This window comes from Anabrus simplex, chromosome 4 (assembly GCF_040414725.1).
Source record: "Anabrus simplex isolate iqAnaSimp1 chromosome 4, ASM4041472v1, whole genome shotgun sequence".
In the NCBI taxonomy this organism is placed as follows: domain Eukaryota; kingdom Metazoa; phylum Arthropoda; class Insecta; order Orthoptera; family Tettigoniidae; genus Anabrus; species Anabrus simplex.
In genome coordinates, this window is record NC_090268.1 from 68,788,318 (window position 1) to 68,804,565 (window position 16,248).

A 16,248-nucleotide genomic window follows, 5' to 3' on the forward strand; every position below is an offset into this window, starting at 1 on the left:
AAAGTAGTGACATTGCTTGATTAGAAACGCGACTTTTCTTTGAAAGGACACGGCTACAGCTCGAAGAAGTTATCAAAATAATGAGGATGAAGGACAGAGAATATGATGTGCAATTACTGAAAGCGGATCCAATTTCCTCTGATTTTTGAGACATTGCTTGTGTACAAATAACTTCTTCAAGGACGTGTCAGGCAGACTACTGTTGTTTATGTATTGACGTATTTTGCTGCTTACTTTTATAAAACACGTATGGCTAATGAAAAGCTCCAGGGGCTCTCAACTTGGGAGCGTGGGTTGGCGACCACGGTGCCCTTAGCAAGGTCCTGGCATTGCTTCCACTTACTTGCACCAGGATCGTTACTTTCACCTACCCTGTCCGACCTCTCTTGATCAAGTCGTCTTCTTTTCCGATCCCGACAGTATTAGAGCACTCGAGGCCCAGGGAGTGTTTCATTTTCACGCCCTTCACGGCCTTTGTCTTTCTTTGGCCGACACCTTCATTTTCGAAGTGTAAGATCCCTTCCATTTTTTCTCTATGATTAGTGTTATATAGAGGACTAGCTGATTAACCCGTGCTTCGCTGCGGAATTCTAGTTAGGTAGTGTACACGTTGTGAGTAAAATTCTATTAAATTGCATAGTTCTTAACATTACTCCAGAAACGCGACGGGGAAGTCACCATACGTCTTTTCTCATGTGAAGACTGGTTTAGGGAATTTTCATGTTAATGGTAGGCCCTGTTGCCTACCATCAGTCACAATCAAGTTGTAGAATTTGCATTATAATGGCAGACACTCACTCTCCACATGCCTTTTTACAACATCAGAAAGAGTGGTTTTCCCAACTGAAATCAACACAGGTCATTATAATGACATCAATAGGAATGTTGCGATTAAATGAAAAACCACACATTTTCTCATTTTTAACGAACTGTACTACGCTTCCACTCTGTTATTATTCTGTTAAGTTTGCACACTGAACATTCCAATCAGCGCCTCAGAGTAGGGGTCGAATAGCTGGAATACTGTGATGAACCAGTGTGTTACGTACCAGCAGTATCAGAAAATGCATGAACCAGAGGAATGGCATGCTAAAGAAGAAAGTTATCCAACTCCCTAGCTACTTCCCACCAAAATTCAGACAGGCTGTCATACTAGGTACGCAGCAGTAGTCCCATCTATCGAAGATGAGTGGCAGCATAAACGACAAGGAACATGACAACAAACAATGGTCCATGGAATGTTATTGTTTATCGATTTGATGAGCTTTCGATATTGTAGGCCTTCAGATTTGGTTTCCTTCCAACTCTGAAATACTACTGTTATCATAGTCGGTACGGTAAAACTGAATAAAACATCAATGGTCGGAAATGGTATTCTCTATAACTTTTTTACGTAGTACTTTTCGATACGACCAAGAACATACAAAAAATTACATTTTAGGCGCCTTCCCCTGAACTACCATTTTGTATAGGGTAAATAAAATTAATATAGCCTAGACTGTAGTTTCTTATTCCCCGACTCTACAGACCGATTTTCATTAAATTCTGTTTACCCATTATCTCGTGGCTCGGCGATGATATGGACTTAGCAACAAAATTACAAATTAACGAATATCTGTTATCATATTCGATACGGCAAGAATGTATAAGACGTAAATGATCGGAAATTTAATTCTATATAACTTTAGCTATGTAGTAATTATCGATAGGACCGCTAATAGCATACATATTTGAGAATTAAATTTTAGGTCTTCCCCTAAACTACCATTTCACTCACATACCGATTGTTATTAAATTCTCTTCAGCCGTTTTCTCATGATGCGTGTACATACCAGTCATACATACATACAGACAAACAGAAATTACAAACGAAAAAGTGCATTTCCTCGTTACTATGGACACGACCGATACAGAAATACAATTCTTTTTAAATTCTCAGCTATGTACTGACAAAACTCTTATTTTATATATAGATGGTTGCCTAGTTGTATTTCCTCTTAAAACAGTAATGGCCATCACCACTTACTAATGAAACGACTCATTAATTACATAAACACAGGCTACGAACGCCTATTGATTCTATACAAAACGTAGTTACCAAAATATTCTGGCTCATTGTGGTTAATTACATCAGAATTGCAAAATCGTCAAATTAAAACCCCTCAAAAACCTACCACATACGGCAAACTTTAACCGCGCGCTTTAACAGTGCTTCGGCTAATTTTGGAACTGCTCGATGTAACTCGTGTCTATCGCTGGTCCAGTCGCCAGCGATTCCTGGGCTATGTTTTCCCTGCTCCTCACAGCCCCTCGCCATGTGCACCCTCCTTACGTCTCATTGCCCCGCTACCGCAGTCCTGAAATTGAACCTCTTCGCTGGTTCCGAAGAGCAACAGAGAGTTTATGTCAAAAATACCGCTACACGCGTGGATATACAGAGCTTATTAAAGGAATATGCTGTAATAAACCATTTTACATTCTCTTGTTAATTTCTAGGGGGTTCACTGAACCACTGAACATATAGCACGAACCGCCACTGCCCTGAATACCAGAAAGAATGGAGGCGTATACTTGCACTCCTAAATACACATTTTAAGACCTAAAAGGCACAAGGCCGATGAAACAGGGGCGATTCCCAGACTATGGAAGTGACTCGTATAATGAATAAATTTAACCCATTAAGGAAGAGTAGAAAATCAGTTACCAAAACGTAGTCACCTCAAATCAAAATGAAGGGGAGCTCGTGAGGGTAAAGCACTCTCTATCCCCGATTTACAGTTACAGATATATGTTCTTACATAAGCCGGCACATATTTACATTTTTAGAAAGGTAGGTTACATTGTAAAAGTTTCGGACCTTTCCCGCGGGTTAAACTGCTGAGCTAGCAAGAAAAAAAGATGTTAAGCAGCCATTACCTTACTGAAGAACTGTTGCCTGAAGAAAGAGACACTTCCCGCCTCCTGCTATACATCCATACACAGGGTTAGATGTTAAACAAGTGCCCAAGAGACAAGAAAATCAGTAGGTTTTATACCCTCGGGGAAGGTTCGAGACCTTTCATGAATGATCAAGACACACCCACGGAGTTTTATTGGTTAACATAAAAAGGTACACACAAAATCGAAGAAGAAATACGGGATTGGCTGAAAATTACAGAAATTATTGATTGGTTAACTTAGATAAATATTGCCAACCCAAGAATGAATGAACAAAATTTAGTAAAGAAAAATCTATGAATACAAAATTTCTCCAAATAAAGTTCCTTCACTTCGCACCAGGGTGCATGATCATAGGTTTTTAGTAGAGACATCTTGATAAATGGTAAACAAAAACAAGTTGAAATTCACGCAGTGACATCTTCAGAGGAAAAATTTAAGTTGGTCTAGTTCCAAGTTCAGTGTTTCTCCAGTAGAGGAGTTCTAATTGGCGCAAGATTTAAATGTGCGGCGTAGAGGTGTACCACCCGGTAAGTCATGTTGGGGTACTAAACAAAAGTAGCGAAGACTCACGGTATTCCACACAAGATTGAACTACTCACAAGTATTGTACTTCATACAGGTAACGCAGACCTATGGTGTTTCTCACACAATGGCGTCAATCATAGCCAACACAAACCGATGACGTTCCTAACCTAGGTGTACTAGTCACGGATGCCAGTATTCCCGTGGTGTTCCTCACATAGTGTCGCTCATAGTGGTACAACTCACAGGCTACGCCCAGACCCGCGGTGTTGCTCACATGGGTACGACGCACGTGTACTGGAAACCCACAGGAGAACCTACTCTTTGCTGCTACTAACAACAAAACTATTTCGTATCTAATGTAGTGGCACTACTCGCAAACCCATGGTGTTCCCCGCGTGTTGGTACGAATCAAACGTAGTTTCATGCTTCTAATTCAATCATCCCTTGGTCTCCCCTTTTAGTCGCCTCTCACGACAGGCAGGGGATACCGGGGGTGTATTATTCGTGTGCGTCCCCCACCCACAGGGGGTAACGAGAGTGTAAAGATAAGAAAGAAAGGATCCGTCACTTCGAAAGATGAAGTAACGGATGAAGAAAAGCAAGGGCCAAGAAGGGCGTGAAAATGAAAGACTCCTTAGGCCTCGACTGCTCTAATACTGTCGGGTTCGGAAAAGAACAAGAGTTGACCAAGGGAGGTCGGATAGGATAGACTAAAGTGAGGAGCCCGACACAAGTAAGTGGAAGAAATGCCAAGACTCAGCTAAAGGGCCCCGTGGTGGTGGTGATTATTGTTTTAAGAGGAAGTACAACTAGGCAACCATCCTCTATGTAACACTAATCAGAGAGAAAAAATGGAAGCGGTCCGACACTTCGAAAAATGAAGATATCGGCCAAAGGGAGACAAGGGCCACGAAGGGCATGAAAATGAAAGACTCTCTAGCCCTCGTAAACCTAATAGCGTCGGGGTCGGAAAAGAACAAGAGTTGACCAAGCGAGGCCGGATAGGATAGATGAAAGTGAGGAGCCTGGCACAAGTAAGTGGAAGCAATGCCAGGATGCCAGGACTCAGATAAAGGCCCCGTGGTCGCCAACCCACGCTCCAACGTTCAGAGCCCCTGGGGCCCCTGTTAGTCGCCTCTTACGATAGGCAGGGGATACCGCGGGTTATTCTACATGTGCGTCCCCCACCCGATGGGGGTAAGTATGTAGGTAAGTACAAAAAAGATGGACCTAGTTTATGTAACAATAATACACTTGCATTATTCTTGCACGATAAATCCAACCAAGAAGCTTTCTGTACTAGATCACATTATGTGTCTTTAAGATGTAGTTTTTAGACCATTCTGGACACCGTTGGCACTATATGAAGACCCAACCAGTCTCCGGGCTGATGACTTGACAGACAGACTATACACCAGTATTGATGATGATGATGATGATGATGATGATGATAATGCTTGTTGTTTTAAAGGGCCTAACATCGAACGACATCGGCCCCTAATGGAACGTGATGGACATGATATATGATAGTTAAAATTTTAAAATGTATCCAATAATCAGTAGATCTAATTCAAAATGCCTTACCTTCTACTAAAAAAATACAGGAAACAAAGCAATAAGGCATTGCGTGGTAGTACAGATATATATATATAAATTACGTTAGAAGTTAAAATAACACATTAAAATACGCAACACAAACTAAAATGAAGTCAATGGGATAAAAGCGCATTTGACACAAAAACACTAGGACATAGGACATCATTAGACATGATAAAACAGACCACTCTCCCTCATAAAGCGGATGACGTGGTTTACTTACTGCTCGTCATCTCGCAAGATAAGGGAGATTGTACTCGGGAGGTTAAGACTACGGCGCAGATCGACCAGGTCCACACACTCCGTAAGGATGTGTATCACGGTAAGTTGATCGCCACAAGTACACACCGGATGGGGTTCTCCTTTCAATAGATGGGAGTGAGTCAGGTTATCGTGTCCGATCCGAAGACGACATAATACCACGGCTTCCCTCCGAGAAGCCCGAAGGGAAGTCCTGCATACCTTCGTAGTACCCTTAACCGCTCTCAGCTCATTTGGAAGAAGTGTGGCCTGCCACTCCATCTCCCAATGGAACATAACCAGATATCTCAGCTGAGAGCGAATATCACTTACTGGACCTTGAAAGGCAACGGGGGCAGTGTAACTGCCTCCTAGCCAGCCTCATCTTCTTACTCGTTTCCCTCTACACCCATAAGGCTTGTGAGCCACAAAAAGGTGATTCTGGTGCCGGCATCCTAACAGCCAGCCAGCAGGTCCTGGATCCGGTGCACCAGTGTGTGCTCAGGGAAACAGGTATCAATAGACTGTAGCGAAGTCAAGGAGTCAGTACACACAAGGACGTGTCGGCGCCCATTGGACAGTGCGTACCGCAGAGCTTCACAGATAGCATAGAGGTCTGATGCGTACACACTACAGGTTTCCGGGAGTGCAAACGGAAACCTATCATTGTCGAAAACGAACGCACAGCCAACCTCGCATCTGTCCTTGATCCATCCATGTAGACGACGACTGAACCTGGATATCGGCCAACGACGGACAGGAAGAGCATCCGATAAATAGAAGGGTCCGTGTTTTCCTTCGGGCCAGTGTGGAGATCCAGGATTATTTCAGGTCGACGCACTACCCACGGAGGTATCCCACCTGGTTGTCTGAAAAAGCAGGGAACCGAAGGTGCGTGAAACAATCTGTAATTGCTATCCAAGCGTATTCCAACCGGCCGCGTTGCTCGAGGGCAAGCAGCGTACAGCAAACGGTTGCCATTGTTGAACACAAAAGGAAAGCTTGGATGAAGAGGCATATATCGCAAATTTGCAGCATACGAAAGTAGGAGCTGCTGGCGCCTCAAGTGTGAAAGAGGCACACCAGATTCAGGGAGCAGGCTAACCACGCGGCTTGTGCGAAAAGCTCCCGTTGACAACCTAACCCCGCCGTGGTGGATGCTGTTCAGCTTCGCAAGTACGCTTGGTCTTGCTGAGCCATATGCTGCACTGCCGTAGTCTAATCTGGATAAAATGTGTGCCCTATAGAATCGTAGGAGCACCGCGCGGTCAGCTCCGCAATTAGTGCTGCTAAGAAACATCAGGAGATTAAGCCTCGTGGTGCATTGCACTTTTAGCTCCCGCACGTGTGGGTCACATTGTGTTCCGCACGTAATTGTACTAATCACAGATAGTCTCATGGTTCTGATGATGATGATGATGCTTGTTGTTTAAAGGGCCTAACTTCGAGGTCATCGGCACCTATTAGTACGAAATAATGATGATGATGATGATGCTTGATGTTTAGGGGGCCTAATATCTAGGTCATCGACCCCTATGGCACAAAATGAGACGAAATGCGATTATATTTTAAAAATAATAAATATTTCATCCACTGACCAGAAGTCAAAACGTGATGATAAGGAATGAGCTGATGAATATGAATTTAAAACGATCAGTGGATAAGACGCGCAGTGCCTCACATTCTCAGAAACAATATTACTGACCAAGGACCTGCTTCCGAAGCCCAATCCTGAATCGATGATGCTTGTCTAAACAGCCAAATGTCTTTGTCAACGATTCCGCATAATGGCACTTATCGCTAGTAAAGGAGAACCATGGTATTTCTCAAGTTGCGGTACTAATCACAGGTGGCGTAGACTCACTGTGTTCTAAACATTATGGTACTAATCACAACTATTGTACATCGTACAGGTAACGTAGACCTATCGTGTTTCTCACACAATGGCGCCACACACAGCCAACCCAAACCGAAGAGGTTCCTCACCTAGGTGTACTAATCACGGGCGCCGGTGTTCCCGTGGTGTTCCTGACAAAGTGCCACGTACCTACTACGCTGGCGTAGCAGGGGGAGAGGTGATACTCCCACGTGGCGCGTCCCAGGTGGCGGATAGCGGGGTCCTAACCCGCTTGACGGCGGACTTGAGGGAAATAAAATACCTCTCGCGGACCAAACACACTACCCCCTGCGGGTGGGGGACGCACATGTAGAATACACCTGCGGTATCCCCTGCCTAAGAGGCGACCAAGAGACGATTGAATTAGAACCATGAAACTACTCTTGATTCGTACCATCAGGCGGGGAACACCACGGGAATACCGGCGGCCGTGACTAGTACACCTAGGTGAGGAACCTTACCGGTTTGTGTTGGCTATGAGTGGCGCCATTGTGTGCGAAACACCATAGGTCTGCGTTCCCTGTACGAATTGCCATACTTGTGAGTAGTACCATCTTGTGTGGACCACCGCGAGTCTTCGCTACTTTTGATCAGTACCCCAAAATGACAAATACCATGGTTCTACTTTACTCGCGACATGTACCATTCTGTGGAGCCTTAGACGTGAATTTAGCACCCTTTACGACATCAAGCATCATTGTGCTTTATAAATGGTCCCTTGGTCAGTAATACTCTAATTAACTACCTTCATTTTGAGTCTGATCCACTGTTTTTGTTTGTTTGTTTTTGTTCTTTTGTAGGGTTCATGTCCATCCATTCATTCTTCATGACATTTTTTATTTTATTTTGGTCAGTGGATGAATTTGAATTTTTAGTTATTTCTGTACCGGTTGGTACACCTCTACGCCGCACATTTGAATTTTCCACCTTAAAGTACTTCTCTACAGCTGAAACTCTGAACTTTACAATTGAATTAATTCAACCGTTTATCAGAAGATGTCACTGTGTTAATGATTGTTTTTGTTTACCTATTATGAGGAAGTGTGGACATTCTCTCACAGATGTCTCTACCAAAAAACCAAGATCTTGCACCCTGGTGCGAAGTGAAGGAACTCTTTTTTTGAAGATATTTTGTACTCATAAGTTTTCCTATAACTAAATTTCGTTCTTTCATTTCTGGGTTGGCAATATAAATCTTTTCTTTCCGCCAGTTTTGAAGTTAGCCAATCACAAATATCTGTAATTAATTTTCAGCCAATAGTGTCCTTCTCCAATTTTAATGTGTAAATTTTGGTTTACCAATAAACGCCTGTGGGTGTGTCTTAATTATTCATGAAAGGTCTCGTATCTTCCATGAGGGTTTAAAAACTGCTAATTTTCATTGCTCGTCGCCACTCGTACAACATCTAGCTTAGTGTGTGGAAGAACAGCAGTAGGCGGGAAGCGCCTCTTTCATCAGTCAGCAGCCCTTCAAAAAGGTAATGGCCGTTTAACATCTTTTTTTTCTTGCTAGCTCAGCAGTTTAACCCCCGGGGAATGTTCGAAACCTTTTAAAAGTATCCTACCTGTTTAAAAATGTAACTTAGTGCCGGCTTATGTAAACATTTTCTTATTACTTTAACTGTAAATCGGGGATAGAGAGTGCTTTTTCCTCTCGAGCTCCCCTTCAATTTGGATTTGATGTGACTACATTTTCCTAACCGATTTTCTTCTCTTCATTAATGTGTTAAATTATTTTTCTTATACGATTCATCTCCCTAGTGTGGGAAAAGCCCCTGTGTAATCGGCCTAGTGCCCCTTAGGTTTTAACAAGTTGCATGTAGGAGTGAAAGCAACGCCTCTATTCTATTGGTATTTTTGGCCATTTCATTAACCTACTATTTTTCTTTTAAGGCCCGGTAGGCTGGGTACGAGATACCCCTGTTTAATTCGTGTAAATTGCGCCTCGATGGCAACTGATTGTAAAGCTTTGTATTGCCTTTAATAGGCTTGAAAGATTGAGAGCGGGTCAGCTCTTTATGGTGTTGTGTTAAAAGTGCCTCAGAGAGGCTTGAGATGTGAAGGTGGGAGCAAGTGCGCCATGTTATGAGGGGTTTTCTGCGATTTGGTAATTTGTGGTTGTGAGCTGAGAGCTCAGAAATTGTTAAACTTTGGGGATCGTAGCCCAGAATTTGTAAAGACCCCTTAACTTGTGCTTTCGTTTGTAAAGTAACATTGTACTTGAATTTTCTTTGTTATTTCACCTAGTGAAAATCGTTTAATCTTGTTGTCTATTGAAAATATAACCTTTATTTCAATTTGAATTAATCTTTCGGCCTTGTAGTTAGACCCATTCCAGCCCGCACCTTCTTTCACTCTGCCTTCCACGGATAACTCCGTAACAATTTCATTTCGTACCACTAGGGGCCGATGACCTCGATGTCAGGCCCCTCTAAACAACAAGCATCATCATCAACCTCACATAGTGGGTACCAATCACAGGCAACGCAGACCCGCGGTGTCGCTCATACAGTGGTACAACTCACAGGCTACCCCCATACCCGTGGTGTTGCTCACGTGGGAACGACTCACAAGTACTGGGAACCCACAGTCAACACCTACTGCTGCTACGAATCACAAACCTACTGTGTACCTAATGTAGTGGCACTACTCGCAAGTAAAGGCGACCCATGGTGTTCCCCGCGTGATGGTACTAATCGAAAATAGTTCCATGGTTCTAGGTCAATCATCATTTCGCCGCCCCTTTTAGTCGCCTCTCACGACAGGCAGGGGATACCATGGGTGTATTTTTCGTCAGCGTCCCCCACCCACAAAGGGTAGAGGGAGAGAAAAAAAGAAGAAGGTACCCGTCATTTCGAAAAATGAAGTAACGGACGAAGAAAGGCAAGGGCCACGATGGGCATGAAAATGAAAGTCTCCCCAGGCCTCGATTGCCCTAATACCGTCGGGGTCGGAGATGAACAAGAGTTGACCAAGGTTGGTCGGACAGGATAGACGAAAGTGAGGAGTAAGTGGAAGCAATGCCAAGATTTAGCTAAGGGCCCCGTGATCGCCAATCCACACTCCCAAGTTGGGAGCCCCTCGGGCCCTGTTAGTCGCCTCTTATGACAGGCAGGGGATACAGCGAGTTATTCTGCATGTGCGTCCCCCACCCGCTGGGGGTTGTGTGTTTGGTCCGCGATAGGTATTTTATTTCCCTCAAGTCAGCCGGCAAGCCGGTTAGGACACCCCTATCCGCCACCCGGGACGCGCCACGTGGGAGTATCACTTCTCCCCCTGCTGCGCCAGCGTAGTAAGTTCGTGGGGTACGACATGAGACGAAATGTTGTGACAACTTAACAATCCAGAATCCTTCACTGACAAGATTCTGAAACGTGAGGACGAAGAATGGAAGGATGAATATGAAGTAAACAATCAGTGGATCCGAAACGCAATGCCCCAAATTCCCAGAAACGAGCGTTAAATAATAGTATTACTGACCAAGGGACTGCTTCTAAAGCATAATACCGAATCGATGATGCTTGTAGTCGAAAAAGGTCCAAAATCAAGGTCATCGGCTCCTCATAATGGTACATATAGCTAGGAAAATACTGTCATCTTGCGGTACTACTCAAAAGTAGCGTAGATTCGCGGTATTCCACACATTAAGGTACTGCTCACAGGTAATGCAATTCGCTCATGAAACACATACATATGGATTGATGATGATGCTTGTAGTTTTAAGGGGCCTAACATCGAGGTCATCGGCCCTAATAGAGCGAAATGATGATGATGATGATGATGCTTGTTGTTTTAAGGGGCCTAACGTCGAAGGTAATCGGCCCCTAATGGAACGAGATGGACGACATGATAAATGATATTTAAAATTTTAAAATGAATCCACTGACAAGAGTTTAAAAAAAAATGTGATGAGAAAATGAGAATGAGATTAAAGCAGCAGTGGTTCTAATTCGTAATGCCTTATTTTCTAATAAAATAAGACAACAGAGAGAAAAGGAATAAGTCAAGGCCTGGTAGTGCAGATATATATAATTTACATTAGACGTTAAAATAACACATTAAAATACGCAACACAAACTAAAATAAAATAAATGGTATAAAAGCGCAACTGACACAAATACACGAGGACAAAGGGCATCATTAGACACGATAAAACAGACCACTATGCCTCATCAAGCGGGTGACGAGGTCTGCTAACCGCTTGTCACCTCTCAAGATAAAGGAGATGGTACCCGGGAGGTTAAGACTACGGCGAAGATCGACCACTTCCATACAATCCGTAAGGATGTGTACCACGGTAAGAAGGTCGCCGCAGGTACACACCGGAGGGGGTTCTCCTTTCAAAAGATGCGAGTGAGTCATGATACCGTGGCGGATCCGGAGACGACATAATACCACGGCTTCTCTCCGCGAAGCCCCAAGGGAATCATCCATACCTTCCTTGTCCCTTTTATCGCTCTCATCTTATTGGGAAACTGAATGGCCTGCCACTCCATCTCCCAATGGGACATAACAAGATGTCTCAGCAGAGAGCGAATATCACTTGCTGGAACCTTGAAAAGCAACGGGGGCAGTGTAAATGCCTCCTTGGCAGCCTGATTTGCTAACTCGTTTCCCTCTATGCCCATGTGGCTTGGGAGCCACAGAAACGTGATTCTGGAGCCGGCATCGGAACACCCGGTCAGCAGGTCCTGGATCCGCTGCACCACAGGGTGCCGAGGGAAACAGGTATCAATAGACTGTAGCGAACTCAAGGAGTCATTACACACAAGAAAGTGACGGCGCTCATTATACAGTGCGTACCGCAGAGCTCCACAGATAGCATAGAGCTCTACAGTGTACACACTACAGGTTTCCGAGAAAGCAAAAAGAAACCTATCATTGTGAACAACAAATGGACAGCCCACCTTCGTATCTGTCCTTGAACCATCCGTGTAGACAACGACTGAACCTGAATAGCGGCCAACAACGTACAGGAAGAGCCTCCGATAAATCGAAGGGTCCGCGTTTTCCTTCGGGCCAGTGTGCAGATCCAGTATTATTTCAGATCGTCGAAAGACCCACAGAGATACCCCTCTTGGTTGTCCGACAAGGCAAGGAACCGAAGGTACGTCAAACAACCTGTAACTGCTATCCAAGCGTATCCCAACCGGCCGCGTCGCTCGAGGTCAAGCAGCGTACAACAAACGGTTGCCATTGTTGAAAACACAAGGATATCTTGGATGAAGTGGCACCTGTCGCAAATTTGCAGCATACGTAAGTAGAAGTCGCTGGCGCTTCAGGTGTAAAGGCGGCACACCAGACTCAGCGTGGAGGCTGGCAATGGGGCTTGTACGAAAAGCACCCGTCGCCAACCTAACACTGAGGTGGTGGATGCTGTTAAGCTTCGCAAGAACGCTTGGTCTTGCTGAACCATATGCTGCACTGCCGTAGTCTAGCCGAGATAAAATATGTGCCCTATAGAATCGTAGGAGCACCGTGCGGTCAGCCCCCAAGAAGTGCTGCTAAGAAACTTCATGATATTAAGCTTCTTAGTGCATTGCAATTTTAACTGCCGCACATGTGGCTCCCACGATAATTTTTTATCGAAAAGGAGCCCAAGAAATCGGTAAGTGTCAACTACAGGGATAGCTACATTTCCAAAATAAAGTTCAGGAGGAGGGTGAAGAGAACTTTGACGACAAAAGTGGACAACACAGGTCTTTGTGGTGGAAAAACGAAAGCCATGTTCAAAGGTCCACTGTTCCACCTTCCTATTAGCCTGCAATACTTTCGCTCTGCGACTGCTATACTGCACGAGCTATGGTGGAGAGGCGGCATCGTCGACTAGGGTTGGGAAACCATCTCCCAGCATGACTAAACCAGAAAAGAAGGCGGCGATGAAAAGCACCCTTGCTGAGCGCTTTCGCACTTCCCCTGCGAAGGAGAAGTAATGCCGCCCATCTGGAGGGTATGAGTCTGCGTCGGGACGTACTCCTGCTCCCAAAACTGCGCGCTCTCCTCGTAGAGGACCTGCTCGCCCGCGAAAAACGTCGAAGTTCTGGGCGGCATCCCCGCCGTGTGTTGATGACGGGATGGATGTTGCGCTGTCTTCTACATCTACGGATGTAGATCATGATAGTGTTTAGGCTTACGAGAATTTTGCGCTCATAACCTAACACTCCTTTTATAGTCTACACTATGGCACTGTTACAGTGGAATGGTAACGGTTATGACAGGCATCTTGCTCAGTTACGTCAGCTAATTATGAGTACACAGCGAGTATACGTTGTATTCGGTGAGACCAACTTCAGACCTGGTCATCATACGGTCTTGAGAAATTTCAGACTATACTCGACAGAGCGATGTTATGCCTACCGGGCGTCCAGTGGCGTGGGCATTTTTGTCCATTCTGATAGAGTGAAGGGGTTCCTGTACGGATCCCACTGGATGCAATTGCGGTGCGGTTACCTCTGCCTGTCATAGCAACAGTGTTTAACGTTTATTTTCCACCAGGTCAGCCACTTAACCTAAATCCACGAACCTGCTACGCAGGCGTAGCGGGGGGAGAGGTGATACTCCCACGTGGCGCATCCAAGGTGGCGGATAGGGGGGTCCTAACCGGCTTGCCGGCGGACTTGAGGGAAATAAAATACCTCTCGCAGACCAAACACACGCCCCCTGTGGGTAGGAGAGGAAGACGAAGAATTAACCCACGGTATCCCCTGCCGGTCGTAAGAGGCGACTGAAAGGGGCTACCAAGGGATGATTGAATTAAAACCATGAGACTACTTTTGATTCGTACCATCACGCGGGAAAAACCATGGGTTGCCTGTACTTGCGAGTTGTACCACTATATTCGGTGCGAAATGGGTTTGTGATTAGTAGCAGTTATAAGCTTGGCCTGGTGGTTGCCAGTACCCGCGCGTCGTACCCATGTGAGTACCACCGCGGGTCTGGGCGTTACCTGTGAGTTGTACCACTATATGAGCGACACCGTGGGTCTGCGTTGCCTGTGATTAGTATCCACTGTGTGAGGAATACCACGGGGCCCGTGGGACCAGCACCCGTGCCTAGTACACCTAGGTAAGGAAACTAATCGGTTTGCGTTGGCTACGAGTGGCGCCATTGTGAGAGAAACACCATAGGTCTGTGTTACTTGTACGAAGTACAATACGTGTGAGTAGTACCATCTTGTGTGGAACACCATGAGTCTTCGCTACTTTTGATTAGTACCCCAACATGACAAATACCATGGTTCTACTTTACTCGCGGCATGTACCATTCTGTGGGGCCTTCGACATGGATTTTGCACCCCTTTAGGCATCAAGCATCATTGTGCTTTATGAGTGGTCCCGTGGTCAGTAATTCCTTTACTTACGATCTTTTTTCAGTCTAATGCACTGTTTTGTTTGTTTGTTTTTGATGGGTTCATGTCCATCCATTCATTCTTCATGACATTTTATTTTGGTCAGTGGATTATTTTGAACTTTTTGTTATTTCATTTCGTGCCGTGAGGGGCCGATGACCGCGAACTTAGGCCCCTGTAAACAACAAGCATCATCATCATCTTAACATAAATGATGTCGCTGATCTTCCAGATCAGCTTCCACCTCCCTTCCTCTTGGTGGGTGATCTTAACGCCCATCACCCCATCTGGGGCTCTGACACGCCATGCACCCGCGGAAGAGAGCTGGAATCATGTATTTTGTACACAGGGGAACCAACACACTTCAGTGTACGTTACGGCACATATTCTCGCATAGACGTAAGTCTATGTAGCCGAACGATGGTTCCGCTGTTTCGGTGGAACACACGACGATCTTTGTGACAATGACCATTTTCCCAACATTCTTACTTTGATTAAACAAAAATCCGTCGAGGCTCCTCCTCGATGGATTTTTAAACATGTTGATTGGCCAAAGTACACATCAGTAGCTGTCCTTAACGACGATATCAGGCATACCGTCACGAGGAAATAACGTACATCACCCAAGTTATTCTTGCTGCTGCTGAGGTGTTTATTCCGTTCTTCTCGGGAACACCTCACCGAAAACTTGTTCCATGGTGGAACGAAGAAATAGCAGCAGCTATCAAAGAACGCCGTCGCGCTCATAAACGTTACCGTAGACAGCCTACTGCGGCCAACCTGGTAACATTTAAGAAACTCCGCGCTAAGGCGCGAGTTCTTACTCGCCAAAGTAAGAAGGCTTCATGGGAGAGATGTTTGTCGTCTATAACGTCACATACTCCATCATCTCAAGTGTGGAGTAAGCTTTAACGGATTTCGGATATCCGCGGATCATCTCCTGGACTGGGAATTTCCATTTCAGGCAGTGTCGCCACTGACTCTCTCACGATTGCTAACCACCTAGCTAATCATTTCGCGGATGTATCTGGATTCGGGAATTACCATCCCGATTTCCTCGCTCTGAAGCGGGAGAAAGTACGTCATCTCCTAAAGTTTTGCCACCCAAGCTTCAGAGGATTTCAACGTGCCCTACAGAGTGGAATCTCTGCAGCGCCTTAGCACTTTGCACAGACACGTCTCCTGGACTGGACAACATCCATAACCAGATGTTCACCTTAGTGATGATAGCCTACTATATCTCATTTGTGTGTTCAACCGGATCTGGATAGAGTGTGATTTTCCGTCTCAGTGGAGAGAGGGCATCGTCATTCCTGTCCTCAAGCCTGATAAAGATCTTAAGTATGCAGGAAATTACAGATCGATTTGTCTTACAAATTCCTTGTGTAAGCTATTTGAGAGGTTGTTAAATCGCCGACTTGTGTGGTGTCTGGAGAACAAGGACTCTTCTCAGAGTACCAATGTGGTTTTCGAGCCGCTCGATCCACCACTTACCACTTGGTACACCTAGAGAGCTCTATCCAGGATGCGTTTCTCCACAAGCAGCACTTGGTAGCTGTTTTCTTTGACTTAGAGAAGGCCTATGACACTACATGGCGATATAGTATCTTTTCAGTCCTGCATCAATGGAGATCCCGAGGTAACTCCCTTATCTTGTGAGATGACGAGCAGTCAGTAGACCTCGTCATCTGCTTTATGGGGG